A 21,487-nucleotide genomic window follows, 5' to 3' on the forward strand; every position below is an offset into this window, starting at 1 on the left:
CAACAGTTGAAATAATCAATTTTTTGATGAAAAACGATGACCCTGGACCTGTCGAACTTTCTCCAGATGGTCAGAAATGGTCATTTTATAATGTTTTCTCTTTTGACTGTAAATGACTATTAAATGTGAATTATCACTTTTGGAACTAAAATAAGTGTGTTTAGAGTCATTTTTTTTGCCAGAAATTGTTTGAAATAGAAGGTTCTGAGTGGGAGGAAAAGTCTGTAAAAATGGCAATTATGGTCACTGTGAGGCTTTAAAAATTGAATTTTGAACATGAGGCACAATCAATGTGACATTTGAAATCATTTTTTCAACAGTTGAAAAAATCTATTTTTTGATGAAAAACGATGACCGCGGACCTGTCGAACTTTCTCCAGATGGTCAGAAATTGTCATTTTTTAATTTTTTCTCTTTTGACTGTAAATGACTATTAAATGTGAATGATCACTTTTGGAACTAAAATAAGTGTGTTTAGAGTCATTTTTCAGCCAGTAATTTGTCGAAATAGAAGGTTCTGAGTGGGTCGAAAAGTCTGTAAAAATGGCAAATTTGGTCACTGTGAGGCTTTAAAAAGTGAATATTCGACATGAGGCACAATCAATTTGACATTTTGAATCAGTTTTTTCAACAGTTGAAATAATCAATTTTTTGATGAAAAACGATGACCACGGACCTGTCGAACTTTCTCCAGATGGTCAGAAATGGTCATTTTATAATGTTTACTCTTTTGACTGTAAATGACTATTAAATGTGAATTATCACTTTTGGAACTAAAATAAGTGTGTTTAGAGACATTTTTCCGCCAGAAATTGGTCGAAATAGAAGGTTCTGAGTGGGAGGAAAAGTCTGTAAAAATGGCAATTTTCGTCACTGTGAGGCTTTAAAAGGTGATTATTAAACATAAGGCACAATCAATTTGTTATGTTATGTTATGTTATGCGTTTTTATTAGGCGCCCAGATGCTCCAGCGAAGGAGCGTCCTGGCGCCCGACAAGGCAGCAGCACAACACAACTGAACACAGAGACCCGGGGAACAGAATACTAAATGAATAAAAAAGTTTTCACCGCACGACGAAAGGAAATCAAATCCCTAAGGGCACGAATTGCAGGGGGAAGGGAGTTCCAAAGCACCGCAGCACGGACCTGGAAGGAGCGTCCACCAGCCCTGCTGAGCTTAAAGCGGGGGACAACAGCCAATTCCAAATCAGAAGATCTTAATGGTCGGGCCGGGATGTAACGGACCAAGAGCTTGGAGAGAATAGCAGCCGGAGATCCCTTAAGAATTTTATAGGCAACACAGAGGACCTTAAACCGGATCCGCTGTGCCATCGGAAGCCAGTGCAGCGATCGCAATGTATGTGTGGTGGAACATGATCTAGGTAATCCTACCACCGCTCTTGCTGCGGCATTCTGGATGCGCTGAAGGCGTCCAACTTCTGCTTGATTGAGACCCACTAGAAGGGAACTCGCGTAATCCAGCCAAGAGATGACTGTGGCTTGGATCACGAGTTGCCTGGTGGGGGCATCAAAGAACTTAAGCACGGGGCAAAGTCCCCGCAAGATGCCAAAACAACAGGCTGCCGTACGTTTGGTGTGACAGTCAAATGCAAGAGAAGGATCCAGCCAGACCCCGAGGTTTTTAAGCTCAGAGACTGGAGTAGGTGTAGGGCCCAAGTCCGCAGGCCACCATCTCTCTCCCCAGAGTTCCGGTTGTTTGCCAAAAATCATGACCTCGGTCTTACTAGCGTTCAGCTGGAGACAGTTGGACGTCATCCAGCCAGCGACCGCCCGCAGTCCTTGTTGGAATCTGGGGGCATCCACCTCGGCATCCCTGCTGATCGTGACCGCTAGCTGGGTGTCATCGGCGTACGACACCATGGTCATACCCCATTGCCTGACAACCTCAGCTAGCGGCCTTACGTATAGATTAAACAACGTTGGACTCAGCGAGGAGCCTTGGGGGACTCCCAGGTCCAGAGGGTGGAATTTGGACTGATACGGCGGGACGGTCACGCTAAAGGCACGATTGGCTAAAAAGGACCGGAACCACTGGAGAGCAGGGCCAGTGACGCCAACCTCCTCCAGACGACGCAGAAGGAAAGGGTGCGATACGGTGTCAAGAGCGACATTTGGAATAATTTTTTCAATAGTTGAAAAAATAAATTTTTGGATGACAAAGGATGACCCGGACCTGTCGAACTTTCTCCAAATGGTCAGAAATGAGCATTTTTTTATGTTTTTTCTTTTGACTGTAAATGACCATTAAATGAGAATTATCACTTTTGGAACAAAAATAGGTGTGTTTAGAATCATTTTTCCACCAGAAAATGGTCGAAATCGAAGCTTCTGAGTAGGAGGAAAAGTCTATAAAAATGGCAATCTTGGTCACTGTGAGGCTTTGAAAAGTGAATATTCAACATGAGGCACAATCATTTTGACATTTGGAATCATTTTTTCAACAGTTGAAAAAATAATTTTTTTTATGAAAAACGATGACCGCTGACCTTTCTAACTTTCTCCAGATGGTCAGAAATGGTAATTTTTTTATTTTTTCTCTTTTGACTGTAAATGACTATTTAATGAGAATTATCACTTTTGGTACTAAAATAAGCGTATTTAGAGTAATTTTTCTGTCAGAAATTTGTCGAAATAGAAGGTTCTGAGTGGGAGGAAAAGTCTGTAAAAATGGCAATTTTGGTCACTGTGAGGCTTTAAAAATTGATTATTCACCATGAGGCACAATCCATTTGACATTTGGAATCATTTTTTCAACAGTTGAAAAAAACGATTTTTTGACGAAAAACGATGACCCTAGCTAGACCTGTCGAACTTTCTCCAGATGGTCAGAAATGGTCATTTTATGATGTTTTCTCTCTTGACTGTAAATGACTATTAAATGTGAATTATCACTTTTGGAACTAAAATAAGTGTATTTAGAGTAATTTTTCTGCCAGAAATTGGTCAAAATAGCAGGTTCTGAGTGGGAGGAAAAGTCTGTAAAAATTGCAATTTTGGTCACTGTGAGGCTTTGAAAAGTGATTATTCAACATAAGGCACAATCCATTTGACATTTGGAATAATTTTTTCAACAGCTGAAAAAATAAATTTTTTGATGACAAACGATGACCCGGACCTTTCGAACTTTCTCCAGATGGTCAGAAATGGTCATTTTATGATGTTTTCTCTTTTGACTGTAAATGACTATTAAATGTGAATTATCACTTTTGGAACTAAAATGAGTGTGTTTAGAGTCATTTTTCTGCCAGAAATTTGTCGAAATAGAAGGTTCTGAGTGAGAGGAAAAGTCTGTAAAAATGGCAATTTTGGTCACTGTGAAGCTTTAAAAAGTGATTATTCAACATGAGGCACAATCCATTTGACATTTGGAATCATTTTTTCAACAGTTGAAAAAAACAATTTTTTGATGAAAAACGATGACCCTGGACCTGTTGAACTTTCTCCAAATGGTCAGAAATGGTCATTTTTTAATGTTTTCTCTTTTGACTGTAAATTACTATTAAATGTGAATTATCACTTTTGGAACTAAAATAAGTGTGTTTAGAGTCCTTTTTCCACCAGAAAATGGTCGAAATCAAAGGTTCTGAGTAGGAGGAAAAGTCTATGAAAATGGCAATTTTGGGCACTGTGAGGCTTTAAAAAGTGAATATTCAACATGAGGCACAATCATTTTGACATTTGGGATCAATTTTTTCAACAGTTGAAAAAATGTATTTTTTGATGAAAAACGATGACCGCGGTCCTGTCGAACTTTCTCCAGATGGTCAGAAATGGTCATTCTTTACCGTTTTCTCTTTTGAATGTAAATGACTATTAAATGTGAATTATCACTTTTGGAACTAAAATTAGTGTGTTTAGAGTCATTTTTCCGCTAGAAATTGGTTGAAATAGTAGGTTCTGAGTAGAAGGAAAGGTCTGTAAAAATTGCAATTTTGGTCACTGTGAGGCTTTAAAAAGATTGTACTCAACATATGGCACTAGCCATTTGACATTTTGAATCATTTTTTCAACAGTTGAAAAAATCAATTTTTTGTTGAAAAACGATGACCCCGGACCTGTCGAACTTTCTCCAGATGGTCAGAAATGGTCATTTTATAATGTTTTCTCTTTTGACTGGTAATGACTATTAAATATGAATTATCACTTTTGGAACTAAAATAAGTGTGTTTAGAGTCATTTTTCAGCCAGTAATTTGTCGAAATAGAAGGTTCTGAGTGGGTCGAAAAGTCTGTAAAAATGGCAATTTTGGTCACTGTGAGGCTTTAAAAAGTGAATATTCGACATGAGGCACAATCAATTTGACATTTTGAATCAGTTTTTTCAACAGTTGAAATAATCAATTTTTTGATGAAAAACGATGACCACGGACCTGTCGAACTTTCTCCAGATGGTCAGAAATGGTCATTTTATAATGTTTACTCTTTTGACTGTAAATGACTATTAAATGTGAATTATCACTTTTGGAACTAAAATAAGTGTGTTTAGAGTCATTTTTCTGCCAGAAATTTGTCGAAATAGTTGGTTCTGAGTGGGAGGAAAAGTATGTAAAAATGGCAATTTTGGTCACTGTGAGGCTTTCAAAAGTGATTATTCAACATAAGGCACAATCCATTTGACATTTGGAATAATTTTTTCAACAGTTGAAAAAATTAATTTTTGGGTGAAAAACGATGACTGCGGACCATTCTAACTTTCTCCAGATGGTCAGAAATGGTCATTTTTTTATGTTTTCTCTTTTGACTGTAAATGACTATTGAATGAGAATTATCACTTTTGGAACTAAAATAAGTGTGTTTAGAGTCATTTTTCTGCCAGAAATTTGTCGAAATAGAGGGTTCTGAGTGGGAGGAAAAGTCTGTAAAAATGGCAATTTTGGTCACTCTGAGGCTTTAAAAAGTGAATATTCGACATGAGGCACAATCAATTTGACATTTTGAATCATTTTTTCAACAGTTGAAATAACCAATTTTTTGATGAAAAACGATGACGCCGACCTGTCGAACTTTCTCCAGATGGTCAGAAATGGTAAATTTTTTAATGTTTACTCTTTTGAATGTAAATGACTATTAAATGTGAATTATCACTTTTGGAACTAAAATAAGTATGTTTAGAGTCATTTTTCTGCCAGAAATTGGTCGAAATAGAATGTTCCTAGTGGGAGGAAAAGTCTGTAAAAATGGCAATTTTCGTCACTGTGAGGCTTTAAAAAGATGTTATTCAGCATATGGCACTATCCATTTGACATTTGGAATCTTTTTTTCAACAGTTGAAAAAATCAATTTTTTGTTGAAAAACAATGACCGCGGATCTGTCGAACTTTCTCCAGATGGTCAGAAATGGTCATTTTTTAATGTTTTTTCTTTTGACTGTAAATGACCATTAACCCGTTGCCTGCACCGCAAATTCTGCGCTAGTGCGGAACGTTCCATTGAGCGAATGAGATAGGAACGTTCAGCGGACGTGCGCAGCACTACCGAGGTAGTGCGCGTGACGTCTGCTGAACGTTCCCCGCACTTAAGGTGTTAAAGGTGAATTATCACTTTTGGAACGAAAATAGGTGTGTTTAGAATCATTTTTCCACCAGAAAATGGTCGAAATCGAAGCTTCTGAGTAGGAGGAAATGTCTATAAAAATGGCAATCTTGGTCACTGTGAGGCTTTTAAAAGTGAATATTCAACATGTGGCACAATCCATTTGTCATTTGGAATCATTTTTTTCAACAGTTGAAATAATCAATTTTTTCATGAAAAACGATGACCGCGGACCTGTCGAACTTTCTCCAGGTGGTCAGAAATTGTCATTTTTTAATGTTTTCTCTTTTGACTGTAAATGAATATTAAATGTGAATGATCACTTTTGGAACTAAAATAAGTGTGTTTAGAGTCATTTTTCTGCCAGAAATTTGTCGAAATAGAAGGTTCTGAGTGGGAGGAAAAGTATGTAAAAATGGCAATTTTGGTCACTGTGAGGCTTTAAAAATTGATTATTCAACATGAGGCACAATCCATTTGACATTTGGAATCATTTTTTCAACAGTTGAAAAAAACAATTTTTTGATGAAAAACAATGACCCTGGACCTGTCGAACTTTCTCCAGATGGTCAGAAATGGTCATTTTATAATGTTTTCTCTTTTGACTGTAAATGACTATTAAATGTGAATTATCACTTTTGGAACTAAAATTAGTGTGTTTAGAGTCATTTTTTTGCCAGAAATTGGTCGAAATAGAAGGTTCTGAGTGGGAGGAAAAGTCTGTAAAAATGGCAATTATGGTCACTGTGAGGCTTTAAAAATTGAATTTTGAACATGAGGCACAATCAATGTGACATTTGAAATCATTTTTTCAACAGTTGAAAAAATCTATTTTTTGATGAAAAACAATGGACCCTGGACCTGTCGAACTTTCTCCAGATGGTCAGAAATTGTCATTTTTTTATGTTTTCTCTTTTGACTGTAAATGACTATTAAATGTGGATGATCACTTTTGGAACTAAAATAAGTGTGTTTAGAGTCATTTTTCTGCCAGAAATTGGTCGAAATAAAAGGTTCTGAGTGTGAGGAAAAGTCTGTAAAAATGGCAATTTTGGTCACTGTGAGGCTTTCAAAAGTGATTATTCAACATAAGGCACAATCCATTTGACATTTGCAATAATTTTTTCAACAGTTGAAAAAATTAATGTTTGGGTGAAAAACGATGACTGCGGACCATTCTAACTTTCTCAAGATGGTCAGAAATGGTCATTTTTTTATGTTTTCTCTTTTGACTGTAAATGACTATTGAATGAGAATATCACTTTTGGAACTAAAATAAGTGTGTTTAGAGTCATTTTTTTGCCAGAAATTGGTTGAAATAGAAGGTTTGAGTGGGAGGAAAAGTCTGTAAAAATGGCAATTATGGTCACTGTGAGGCTTTAAAAAGTGATTATTCAACATGAGGCACAATCCATTTGACATTTGGAATCATTTTTTCAACAGTTGAAAAAATCTATTTTTTGATGAAAAACGATGACCGTGGACCTGTCGAACTTTCTCCAGATGGTCAGAAATTGTCATTTTTTAATGTTTTCTCTTTTGACTGTAAATGACTATTAAATGTGGATGATCACTTTTGGAACTAAAATAAGTGTGTTTAGAGTCATTTTTCTGCCAGAAATTTGTCGAAATAGATGGTTCTGAGTGGGAGGAAAAGTCTGTAAAAATGGCAATTTTGATCACTGTGAGGCTTTAAAAAGTGATTATTCACATGGGGCACAATCCATTTGACATTTGGAATCATTTTTTTCAACAGTTGAAAAAAAAAATTTTTGATGAAAAACGATGATTCTGGACCTGTCAAACTTTCTCCAGATGGTCCGATATGGTCATTTTTTTAATATTTTCTCTTTCGACTGTAATTGACTACTAAATGTGAATTGTCACTTTTGGAAATAAAATAAGTGTGAAGAAGTCATTTTTCTGCCAGAAATTGGTCGAAATAAAAGGTTCTGAGTGTGAGGAAAAGTCTGTAAAAATGGCAATTTTGGTCACTGTGAGGCCTTAAAAAGTGAATATTCAACATAAGGCACAATCCATTTGACATTTGGAATAATTTTTTCAACAGGTGAAAAAATTAATTTTTTGATGAAAAACGATGACGGCGGACCTTTTAACTTTCTCCAGATGGTCAGAAATGGGTCATTTTTTAATGTTTTCTCTTTTGACTGTAAATGACTATTGAATGAGAATTATCACTTTTGGTACTAACATAAGTGTATTTAGAGTCATTTTTCTGCCAGAAATTTGTCGAAATAGAAGGATCTGAGTGGGAGGAAAAGTCTGTAAAAATGGCAATTTTGGTCACTGTGAGGCTTTAAAAATTGATTATTAAACATGAGGCACAATCCATTTGACATTTGGAATCATTTTTTCAACAGTTGAAAAAAAACAATGTTTTTGGATGAAAAACGATGACCCTGGACCTGTCGAACTTTCTCCAGATTGTCAGAAATAGTCTTTTTAATGTTTTCTCTTTTGACTGTAAATGACTATTAAATGTTAATTATCACTTTTGGAACTTAAATAAGTGTGTTTAGAGTGATTTTTCAGCCAGAAATTTGTCGAAATAGAAGGTTCTGAATGGGAGGAAAAGTCCGTAAAATGGCAATTTTGGTCACTGTGAGGCTTCAAAAAGTGAATATTCGACCTGAGGCACAATCAATTTGACATTTTGAATCATTTTTTCAACAGTTGAAATAATCAATTTTTTGATGAAAAACGATGACCCTGGACCTGTCGAACTTTCTCCAGATGGTCAGAAATGGTCATTTTATAATGTTTTCTCTTTTGACTGTAAATGACTATTAAATGTGAATTATCACTTTTGGAACTAAAATAAGTGTGTTTAGAGTCATTTTTTTTGCCAGAAATTGTTTGAGAAATAGAAGGTTCTGAGTGGGAGGAAAAGTCTGTAAAAATGGCAATTATGGTCACTGTGAGGCTTTAAAAATTGAATTTTGAACATGAGGCACAATCAATGTGACATTTGAAATCATTTTTTCAACAGTTGAAAAAATCTATTTTTTGATGAAAAACGATGACCGCGGACCTGTCGAACTTTCTCCAGATGGTCAGAAATTGTCATTTTTTAATTTTTTCTCTTTTGACTGTAAATGACTATTAAATGTGAATGATCACTTTTGGAACTAAAATAAGTGTGTTTAGAGTCATTTTTCAGCCAGTAATTTGTCGAAATAGAAGGTTCTGAGTGGGTCGAAAAGTCTGTAAAAATGGCAAATTTGGTCACTGTGAGGCTTTAAAAAGTGAATATTCGACATGAGGCACAATCAATTTGACATTTTGAATCAGTTTTTTCAACAGTTGAAATAATCAATTTTTTGATGAAAAACGATGACCACGGACCTGTCGAACTTTCTCCAGATGGTCAGAAATGGTCATTTTATAATGTTTACTCTTTTGACTGTAAATGACTATTAAATGTGAATTATCACTTTTGGAACTAAAATAAGTGTGTTTAGAGACATTTTTCCGCCAGAAATTGGTCGAAATAGAAGGTTCTGAGTGGGAGGAAAAGTCTGTAAAAATGGCAATTTTCGTCACTGTGAGGCTTTAAAAGGTGATTATTAAACATAAGGCACAATCAATTTGTTATGTTATGTTATGTTATGCGTTTTTATTAGGCGCCCAGATGCTCCAGCGAAGGAGCGTCCTGGCGCCCGACAAGGCAGCAGCACAACACAACTGAACACAGAGACCCGGGGAACAGAATACTAAATGAATAAAAAAGTTTTCACCGCACGACGAAAGGAAATCAAATCCCTAAGGGCACGAATTGCAGGGGGAAGGGAGTTCCAAAGCACCGCAGCACGGACCTGGAAGGAGCGTCCACCAGCCCTGCTGAGCTTAAAGCGGGGGACAACAGCCAATTCCAAATCAGAAGATCTTAATGGTCGGGCCGGGATGTAACGGACCAAGAGCTTGGAGAGAATAGCAGCCGGAGATCCCTTAAGAATTTTATAGGCAACACAGAGGACCTTAAACCGGATCCGCTGTGCCATCGGAAGCCAGTGCAGCGATCGCAATGTATGTGTGGTGGAACATGATCTAGGTAATCCTACCACCGCTCTTGCTGCGGCATTCTGGATGCGCTGAAGGCGTCCAACTTCTGCTTGATTGAGACCCACTAGAAGGGAACTCGCGTAATCCAGCCAAGAGATGACTGTGGCTTGGATCACGAGTTGCCTGGTGGGGGCATCAAAGAACTTAAGCACGGGGCAAAGTCCCCGCAAGATGCCAAAACAACAGGCTGCCGTACGTTTGGTGTGACAGTCAAATGCAAGAGAAGGATCCAGCCAGACCCCGAGGTTTTTAAGCTCAGAGACTGGAGTAGGTGTAGGGCCCAAGTCCGCAGGCCACCATCTCTCTCCCCAGAGTTCCGGTTGTTTGCCAAAAATCATGACCTCGGTCTTACTAGCGTTCAGCTGGAGACAGTTGGACGTCATCCAGCCAGCGACCGCCCGCAGTCCTTGTTGGAATCTGGGGGCATCCACCTCGGCATCCCTGCTGATCGTGACCGCTAGCTGGGTGTCATCGGCGTACGACACCATGGTCATACCCCATTGCCTGACAACCTCAGCTAGCGGCCTTACGTATAGATTAAACAACGTTGGACTCAGCGAGGAGCCTTGGGGGACTCCCAGGTCCAGAGGGTGGAATTTGGACTGATACGGCGGGACGGTCACGCTAAAGGCACGATTGGCTAAAAAGGACCGGAACCACTGGAGAGCAGGGCCAGTGACGCCAACCTCCTCCAGACGACGCAGAAGGAAAGGGTGCGATACGGTGTCAAGAGCGACATTTGGAATAATTTTTTCAATAGTTGAAAAAATAAATTTTTGGATGACAAAGGATGACCCGGACCTGTCGAACTTTCTCCAAATGGTCAGAAATGAGCATTTTTTTATGTTTTTTCTTTTGACTGTAAATGACCATTAAATGAGAATTATCACTTTTGGAACAAAAATAGGTGTGTTTAGAATCATTTTTCCACCAGAAAATGGTCGAAATCGAAGCTTCTGAGTAGGAGGAAAAGTCTATAAAAATGGCAATCTTGGTCACTGTGAGGCTTTGAAAAGTGAATATTCAACATGAGGCACAATCATTTTGACATTTGGAATCATTTTTTCAACAGTTGAAAAAATAATTTTTTTTATGAAAAACGATGACCGCTGACCTTTCTAACTTTCTCCAGATGGTCAGAAATGGTAATTTTTTTATTTTTTCTCTTTTGACTGTAAATGACTATTTAATGAGAATTATCACTTTTGGTACTAAAATAAGCGTATTTAGAGTAATTTTTCTGTCAGAAATTTGTCGAAATAGAAGGTTCTGAGTGGGAGGAAAAGTCTGTAAAAATGGCAATTTTGGTCACTGTGAGGCTTTAAAAATTGATTATTCACCATGAGGCACAATCCATTTGACATTTGGAATCATTTTTTCAACAGTTGAAAAAAACAATTTTTTGATGAAAAATGATGACCCTGGACCTTTCGAACTTTCTCCAGACGGTCAGAAATGGTCATTTTATAATGTTTTCAAATTTGACTGTAAATGACTATTAAATGTGAATTATCACTTTTGGAACTAAAATAAGTGTGTTTAGAGTCTTTTTTCTGCCAGAAATTCGTCGAAATAGAAGGTTCTGAGTGGGAGGAAAAATCTGTAAAAATGGAAATTTTGGTCACTGTGAGGTTTTAAAAATTGAATTTTGAACATGAAGCACAATCAATTTGACATTTGAAATCATTTTTTCAACAGTTGAAAAAATCTTTTTTTTGATGAAAAACAATGACCCTGGACCTGTCAAACTTTCTCCAGATGGTCAGATATGGTCATTTTTTAATATTTTCTCTTTCGACTGTAATTGACTACTAAATGTGAATTGTCACTTTTGGAAATAAAATAAGTGTGAAGAAGTCATTTTCTGCCAGAAATTGGTCGAAATAGAAGGTTCTGAGTGGGAGGAAAAGTCTGTAAAAATGGCAATTTTGGTCACTGTGAGGCCTTAAAAAGTGATTATTCAACATAAGGCACAATCCATTTGACATTTGGAATAATTTTTTCAACAGTTGAAAAAATTAATTTTTTGATGAAAAACGATGACTGCGGACCTTTTTAACTTTCTCCAGATGGTCAGAAATGGTCATTTTTTAATGTTTTCTCTTTTGACTGTAAATGAATATTGAATGAGAATTATCACTTTTGGTACTAACATAAGTTTATTTAGAGTCATTTTTCTGCCAGAAATTTGTCGAAATAGAAGGTTCTGAGTGGGAGGAAAAGTCTGTAAAAATGGCAATTTTGGTCACTGTGAGGCTTTAAAAATTGATTATTAAACATGAGGCACAATCCATTTGACATTTGGAATAATTTTTTCAAAAGTTGAAAAAAAACAATTTTTTTGGATGAAAAACGATGACCCTGGACCTGTCGAACTTTCTCCAGATTGTCAGAAATAGTCTTTTTTAATGTTTTCTCTTTTGACTGTAAATGACTATTAAATTTTAATTATAACTTTTGGAACTAAAATAAGTGTGTTTAGAGTGATTTTTCAGCCAGAAATTTGTCGAAATAGAAGGTTCTGAATGGGAGGAAAAGTCCGTAAAAATGGCAATTTTGGTCACTGTGAGGCTTCAAAAAGTGAATATTCGACATGAGGCACAATCAATTTGACATTTTGAATCATTTTTTCAACAGTTGAAATAATCAATTTTTTGATGAAAAACGATGACCGCGGACCTGTCGAACTTTCTCCAGATGGTCAGAAATGGTCATTTTTTAACGTTTTCTCTTTTGAATGTGAATGACTATTAAATGTGAATTATCACTTTTGGAACTAAAATTGGTCTGTTTAGAGTCATTTTTCCACCAGAAATTGGTTGAAATAGTAGGTTCTGAGTAGGTGGAAAGGTCTGTAAAAGTTGCTTTTTTGGTCACTGTGATGCTTTAAAAAGATGTTATTCAACATATGGCACTATCCATTTGACATTTTGAATCATTTTTTCAACAGTTGAAAAAATCAATGTTTTGTTGAAAAACGATGACCCCGGACCTGTCGAATTTTCTCCAGATGGTCAGAAATGGTCATTTTATAATGTTTTCTCTTTTGACTGGTAAAGACTATTAAATATGAATTATCACTTTTGGAACTAAAATAAGTGTGTTTAGAGTCATTTTTCAGCCAGTAATTTGTCGAAATAGAAGGTTCTGAGTGGGTCGAAAAGTCTGTAAAAATGGCAATTTTGGTCACTGTGAGGTTTTAAAAATTGAATTTTGAACATGAGGCACAATCAATTTGACATTTGAAATCATTTTTTCAACAGTTGAAAAAATCTATTTTTTGATGAAAAACAATGACCCTGGACCTGTCAAACTTTCTCCAGATGGTCAGAAATGGTCATTTTTTAATGTTTTCTCTTGTGACTGTAAATGTCTATTAAATGCGAATTATCACTTTTGGAACTAAAATAAGTGTGTTTGGAGTCATTTTTCAGCCAGAATTTGTCGAAATAAATGTTCTGAGTGGGAGGAAAAGTCTGTAAAAATGGCAATTTTGGTCACTGTGAGGATTTAAAAAGTGATTATTCAACATGAGGCACAATCCATTTGACATTTGGAATCATTTTTTCAACAGTTGAAAAAAACGATTTTTTGACGAAAAACGATGACCCTAGCTAGACCTGTCGAACTTTCTCCAGATGGTCAGAAATGGTCATTTTATGATGTTTTCTCTCTTGACTGTAAATGACTATTAAATGTGAATTATCACTTTTGGAACTAAAATAAGTGTATTTAGAGTAATTTTTCTGCCAGAAATTGGTCAAAATAGCAGGTTCTGAGTGGGAGGAAAAGTCTGTAAAAATTGCAATTTTGGTCACTGTGAGGCTTTGAAAAGTGATTATTCAACATAAGGCACAATCCATTTGACATTTGGAATAATTTTTTCAACAGCTGAAAAAATAAATTTTTTGATGACAAACGATGACCCGGACCTTTCGAACTTTCTCCAGATGGTCAGAAATGGTCATTTTATGATGTTTTCTCTTTTGACTGTAAATGACTATTAAATGTGAATTATCACTTTTGGAACTAAAATGAGTGTGTTTAGAGTCATTTTTCTGCCAGAAATTTGTCGAAATAGAAGGTTCTGAGTGAGAGGAAAAGTCTGTAAAAATGGCAATTTTGGTCACTGTGAAGCTTTAAAAAGTGATTATTCAACATGAGGCACAATCCATTTGACATTTGGAATCATTTTTTCAACAGTTGAAAAAAACAATTTTTTGATGAAAAACGATGACCCTGGACCTGTTGAACTTTCTCCAAATGGTCAGAAATGGTCATTTTTTAATGTTTTCTCTTTTGACTGTAAATTACTATTAAATGTGAATTATCACTTTTGGAACTAAAATAAGTGTGTTTAGAGTCCTTTTTCCACCAGAAAATGGTCGAAATCAAAGGTTCTGAGTAGGAGGAAAAGTCTATGGAAATGGCAATTTTGGGCACTGTGAGGCTTTAAAAAGTGAATATTCAACATGAGGCACAATCATTTTGACATTTGGGATCAATTTTTTCAACAGTTGAAAAAATGTATTTTTTGATGAAAAACGATGACCGCGGTCCTGTCGAACTTTCTCCAGATGGTCAGAAATGGTCATTCTTTACCGTTTTCTCTTTTGAATGTAAATGACTATTAAATGTGAATTATCACTTTTGGAACTAAAATTAGTGTGTTTAGAGTCATTTTTCCGCTAGAAATTGGTTGAAATAGTAGGTTCTGAGTAGAAGGAAAGGTCTGTAAAAATTGCAATTTTGGTCACTGTGAGGCTTTAAAAAGATTGTACTCAACATATGGCACTAGCCATTTGACATTTTGAATCATTTTTTCAACAGTTGAAAAAATCAATTTTTTGTTGAAAAACGATGACCCCGGACCTGTCGAACTTTCTCCAGATGGTCAGAAATGGTCATTTTATAATGTTTTCTTTTTTGACTGGTAATGACTATTAAATATGAATTATCACTTTTGGAACTAAAATAAGTGTGTTTAGAGTCATTTTTCAGCCAGTAATTTGTCGAAATAGAAGGTTCTGAGTGGGTCGAAAAGTCTGTAAAAATGGCAATTTTGGTCACTGTGAGGCTTTAAAAAGTGAATATTCGACATGAGGCACAATCAATTTGACATTTTGAATCAGTTTTTTCAACAGTTGAAATAATCAATTTTTTGATGAAAAACGATGACCACGGACCTGTCGAACTTTCTCCAGATGGTCAGAAATGGTCATTTTATAATGTTTACTCTTTTGACTGTAAATGACTATTAAATGTGAATTATCACTTTTGGAACTAAAATAAGTGTGTTTAGAGTCATTTTTCTGCCAGAAATTTGTCGAAATAGTTGGTTCTGAGTGGGAGGAAAAGTATGTAAAAATGGCAATTTTGGTCACTGTGAGGCTTTCAAAAGTGATTATTCAACATAAGGCACAATCCATTTGACATTTGGAATAATTTTTTCAACAGTTGAAAAAATTAATTTTTGGGTGAAAAACGATGACTGCGGACCATTCTAACTTTCTCCAGATGGTCAGAAATGGTCATTTTTTTATGTTTTCTCTTTTGACTGTAAATGACTATTGAATGAGAATTATCACTTTTGGAACTAAAATAAGTGTGTTTAGAGTCATTTTTCTGCCAGAAATTTGTCGAAATAGATGGTTCTGAGTGGGAGGAAAAGTCTGTAAAAATGGCAATTTTGGTCACTCTGAGGCTTTAAAAAGTGAATATTCGACATGAGGCACAATCAATTTGACATTTTGAATCATTTTTTCAACAGTTGAAATAACCAATTTTTTGATGAAAAACGATGACGCCGACCTGTCGAACTTTCTCCAGATGGTCAGAAATGGTAAATTTTTTAATGTTTACTCTTTTGAATGTAAATGATTATTAAATGTGAATTATCACTTTTGGAACTAAAATAAGTATGTTTAGAGTCATTTTTCTGCCAGAAATTGGTCGAAATAGAATGTTCCTAGTGGGAGGAAAAGTCTGTAAAAATGGCAATTTTCGTCACTGTGAGGCTTTAAAAAGATGTTATTCAGCATATGGCACTATCCATTTGACATTTGGAATCTTTTTTTCAACAGTTGAAAAAATCAATTTTTTGTTGAAAAACAATGACCGCGGATCTGTCGAACTTTCTCCAGATGGTCAGAAATGGTCATTTTTTAATGTTTTTTCTTTTGACTGTAAATGACCATTAACCCGTTGCCTGCACCGCAAATTCTGCGCTAGTGCGGAACGTTCCATTGAGCGAATGAGATAGGAACGTTCAGCGGACGTGCGCAGCACTACCGAGGTAGTGCGCGTGACGTCTGCTGAACGTTCCCCGCACTTAAGGTGTTAAAGGTGAATTATCACTTTTGGAACGAAAATAGGTGTGTTTAGAATCATTTTTCCACCAGAAAATGGTCGAAATCGAAGCTTCTGAGTAGGAGGAAATGTCTATAAAAATGGCAATCTTGGTCACTGTGAGGCTTTTAAAAGTGAATATTCAACATGTGGCACAATCCATTTGTCATTTGGAATCATTTTTTTCAACAGTTGAAATAATCAATTTTTTCATGAAAAACGATGACCGCGGACCTGTCGAACTTTCTCCAGGTGGTCAGAAATTGTCATTTTTTAATGTTTTCTCTTTTGACTGTAAATGAATATTAAATGTGAATGATCACTTTTGGAACTAAAATAAGTGTGTTTAGAGTCATTTTTCTGCCAGAAATTTGTCGAAATAGAAGGTTCTGAGTGGGAGGAAAAGTATGTAAAAATGGCAATTTTGGTCACTGTGAGGCTTTAAAAATTGATTATTCAACATGAGGCACAATCCATTTGACATTTGGAATCATTTTTTCAACAGTTGAAAAAAACAATTTTTTGATGAAAAACAATGACCCTGGACCTGTCGAACTTTCTCCAGATGGTCAGAAATGGTCATTTTATAATGTTTTCTCTTTTGACTGTAAATGACTATTAAATGTGAATTATCACTTTTGGAACTAAAATTAGTGTGTTTAGAGTCATTTTTTTGCCAGAAATTGGTCGAAATAGAAGGTTCTGAGTGGGAGGAAAAGTCTGTAAAAATGGCAATTATGGTCACTGTGAGGCTTTAAAAATTGAATTTTGAACATGAGGCACAATCAATGTGACATTTGAAATCATTTTTTCAACAGTTGAAAAAATCTATTTTTTGATGAAAAACAATGACCCTGGACCTGTCAAACTTTCTCCAGATGGTCAGAAATTGTCATTTCTTATTTTTTTCTCTTTTGACTGTAAATGACTATTAAATGTGAATTATCACTTTTGGAACTAAAATAAGTGTGTTTAGAGACATTTTTCCGCCAGAAATTGGTCGAAATAGAAGGTTCTGAGTGGGAGGAAAAGTCTGTAAAAATGGCAATTTTCGTCACTGTGAGGCTTTAAAAAGTGATTATTCAACATGAGGCACAATCCATTTGACATTTGGAATCATTTTTTCAACAGTTGAAAAAAACAATTTTTTGATGAAAAACAATGACCCTGGACCTGTCGAACTTTCTCCAGATGGTCAGAAATGGTCATTTTATAATGTTTTCTCTTTTGACTGTAAATGACTAGTAAATGTGAATTATCACTTTTGGAACTAAAATAAGTGTGTTTAGAGTCATTTTTTTGCCAGAAATTGGTCGAAATAGAAGGTTCTGAGTGGGAGGAAAAGTCTGTAAAAATGGCAATTATGGTCACTGTGAGGCTTTAAAAATTGAATTTCGAACATGAGGCACAATCAATGTGACATTTGAAATAATTTTTTCAACAGTTGAAAAAATCTATTTTTTGATGAAAAACAATGACCCTGGACCTGTCAAACTTTCTCCAGATGGTCAGAAATTGTCATTTTTTATTTTTTTCTCTTTTGACTGTAAATGACTATTAAATGTGAATTATCACTTTTGGAACTAAAATAAGTGTGTTTAGAGACATTTTTCCGCCAGAAATTGGTCGAAATAGAAGGTTCTGAGTCGGAGGAAAAGTCTGTAAAAATGGCAATTTTCGTCACTGTGAGGCTTTAAAAAGTGATTATTCAACATGAGGCACAATCAATTTGACATTTGGAATAATTTTTTCAACAGTTGAAAAAATAAATTTTTTGATGACAAACGATGACCCGGACCTGTCGAACTTTCTCCAAATGGTCAGAAATGGGCATTTTTTTATGTTTTTTCTTTTGACTGTAAATGACCATTAAATGTGAATTATCACTTTTGGAACAAAAATAGGTGTGTTTAGAATCATTTTCCCACCAGAAAATGGTCGAAATCGAAGCTTCTGAGTAGGAGGAAGTCTATAAAAATGGCAATCTTGGTCACTGTGAGGCTTTGAAAAGTGAATATTCAACATGAGGCACAATCATACTGACATTTGGAATCATTTTTCAACAGTTGAAATATAAATTTTTTGATGAAAAACGATGACCGCTGACCTTTCTAACTTTCTCCAGATGGTCAGAAATGGTCATTTTTTAATGTTTTCTCTTTTGACTGTAAATGACTATTAAATGTGAATTATCACTTTTGGTACTAAAATTAGTGTGTTTAGAGTCATTTTTTTTGCCAGAAATTGGTCGAAATAGAAGGTTCTGAGTGGGAGGAAAAGTCTGTAAAAATGGCAATTATGGTCACTGTGAGGCTTTAAAAATTGAATTTTGAACATGAGGCACAATCAATGTGACATTTGAAATCATTTTTTCAACAGTTGAAAAAATCTATTTTTTGATGAAAAACAATGACCCTGGACCTGTCAAACTTTCTCCAGATGGTCAGAAATTGTCATTTCTTATTTTTTTCTCTTTTGACTGTAAATGACTATTAAATGTGAATTATCACTTTTGGAACTAAAATAAGTGTGTTTAGAGACATTTTTCTGCCAGAAATTGGTCGAAATAGTAGGTTCTGAGTGGGAGGAAAAGTCTGTAAAAATGGCAATTTTCGTCACTGTGAGGCTTTAAAAAGTGATTATTCAACATGAGGCACAATCCATTTGACATTTGGAATCATTTTTTCAACAGTTGAAAAAAACAATTTTTTGATGAAAAACAATGACCCTGGACCTGTCGAACTTTCTCCAGATGGTCAGAAATGGTCATTTTATAATGTTTTCTCTTTTGACTGTAAATGACTAGTAAATGTGAATTATCACTTTTGGAACTAAAATAAGTGTGTTTAGAGTCATTTTTCTGCCAGAAATTGGTCGAAATAGAAGGTTCTGAGTGAGAGGAAAAGTCTGTAAAAATGGCAATTTTGGTCACTGTGAGGCTTTAAAAATTGAATTTTGAACATGGGGCACAATCCATTTGACATTTGGAATCATTTTTTCAACAGTTGAAAAAATCAATTTTTTGATGAAAAATGATGACCGCTGACCTTTCTAACTTTCTCCAGATGGTCAGAAATGGTCATTTTTTTTACGTTTTCTCTTTTGACTGTAAATGACTATTGAATGAGAATTATCACTTTTGGTACTAAAATAAGTGTATTTAGATTCATTTTTCTGCCAGAAATTTGTCGAAAAAGAAGGTTCTGAGTGGGAGGAAAAGTCTGTAAAAATGGCAATTTTGGTCACTGTGAGGCTTTAAAAATTGATTATTCAACATGAGGCAAAATCCATTTGACATTTGGAATCATTTTTTCAACAGTTGAAAAAAACAATTTTTTGATGAAAAACGATGACCCTGGACCTGTCAAACTTTCTCCAGATGGTCAGAAATGGTCATTTTTTTAGGTTTTCTCTTTTGACTGTAAATGACTATTGAATGAGAATTATCACTTATGGTACTAAAATAAGTGTATTTAGAGTCAATTTTCTGCCACAAATTTGTCGAAATAGAAGGTTCTGAGTGGGAGGAAAAGTCTGTAAAAATTGCAATTTTGATCACTGTGAGGCTTTAAAAAGTGATTATTCAACATGAGGCACAATCCATTTGAAATTTGGAATCATTTTTTCAACAGTTGAAAAAATATTTTTTTTGATGAAAAACGATGATTCTGGACCTGTCAAACTTTCTCCAGATGGTCAGATATGGTCATTTTTTAATATTTTCTCTTTCGACTGTAATTGACTACTAAATGTGAATTATCACTTTTGGAAATAATATAAGTGTTTAGTCATTTTTCTGCCAGAAATTTGTCGAAATAGAAGGTTCTGAATGGGAGGAAAAGTCTGTAAAATGGCAATTTTGGTCACTGTGAGGCTTCAAAAAGTGAATATTCGACATGAGGCACAATCAATTTGACATTTTTTTATCATTTTTTCAACAGTTGAAATAATCAATTTTTTGATGAAAAATGATGACGCGGACGTGTCGAACTTTCTCCAGATGGTCAGACATGGTCATTTTTCAATGTTTTCTCTTTTGAATGTAAATGACTATTAAATGTGAATTATCACTTTTGGAACTAAAATAAGTGTGTTTAGTCTTTTTTCTGCCAGAAATTGGTCGAAATAGAATGTTCCTAGTGGGAGGAAAAGTCTGTACGAATGGCAATTTTGGTCACTGTGAGGATTCAAAAAGTGATTATTCAACATGAGGCACAATCGATTTGACATTTGGAATCTTTTTTTCAACAGTTGAAAAAATCAATTTTTTGATGAAAAACGATGACCGCGGACCTGTCAAACTTTCTCCAGATGGTCAGAAATGGTCATTTTTTAATGTTTTCTCTTTTGACTGTAAATGACTATTGAATGAGAATTATCACTTTTGGTACTAAAATAAGTGTATTTAGAGTCATTTTTCTGCCAGAAATTTGTCGCAATAGAAGGTTCTGAGTGGGAGGAAAAGTATGTAAAAATGGCAATTTTGGTCACTGTGAGGCTTTAAAAATTGATTATTCAACATGAGGCACAATCCATTTGACATTTGGAATCATTTTTTCAACAGTTGAAAAAATCAATTTTTTGTTGAAAAACGATGACCCCAGACCTGTCGAACTTTCTCTAGATTGTCAGAAATTGTCATTTTAAAATGTTTTTTCTTTTGACTGTTAATGACTATTAAATGTGAATTATCAATTTTGGAACTAAAATAAGTGTGTTTAGAGTCATTTTTCAGCCAGAAATTTGTCGAAATAGAAGGTTCTGAGTGGGTGGAAAAGTCTGTAAAAATGGCAATTTTGGTCACTCTGAGGCTTTAAAAAGTGAATATTCGACATGAGGCACAATCAATTTGACATTTTGAATCATTTTTTCAACAGTTGAAATAACCAATTTTTTGATGAAAAACGATGACGCCGACCTGTCGAACTTTCTCCAGATGGTCAGAAATGGTAAATTTTTTAATGTTTTCTCTTTTGAATGTAAATGACTATTAAATGTGAATTATCACTTTTGGAACTAAAATAAGTATGTTTAGAGTCATTTTTCTGCCAGAAATTGGTCGAAATAGAATGTTCCTAGTGGGAGGAAAAGTCTGTAAAAATGGCAATTTTCGTCACTGTGAGGCTTTAAAAAGATGTTATTCAGCATATGGCACTATCCATTTGACATTTGGAATCTTTTTTTCAACAGTTGAAAAAATCAATTTTTTGTTGAAAAACGATGACCGCGGATCTGTCGAACTTTCTCCAGATGGTCAGAAATGGTCATTTTTTTATGTTTTTTCTTTTGACTGTAAATGACCATTAACCCGTTGCCTGCACCGCAAATTCTGTGCTAGTGCGGAACGTTCCATTGAGCGAATGAGATAGGAACGTTCAGCGGACATGCGCAGCACTACCGAGGTAGTGCGCGTGACGTCTGCTGAACGTTCCCCGCACTTAAGGTGTTAAAGGTGAATTATCACTTTTGGAACGAAAATAGGTGTGTTTAGAATCATTTTTCCA

Source organism: Lissotriton vulgaris, chromosome 8, assembly GCF_964263255.1.
Source record: "Lissotriton vulgaris chromosome 8, aLisVul1.2, whole genome shotgun sequence".
Taxonomy (NCBI): Eukaryota; Metazoa; Chordata; class Amphibia; order Caudata; family Salamandridae; genus Lissotriton; species Lissotriton vulgaris.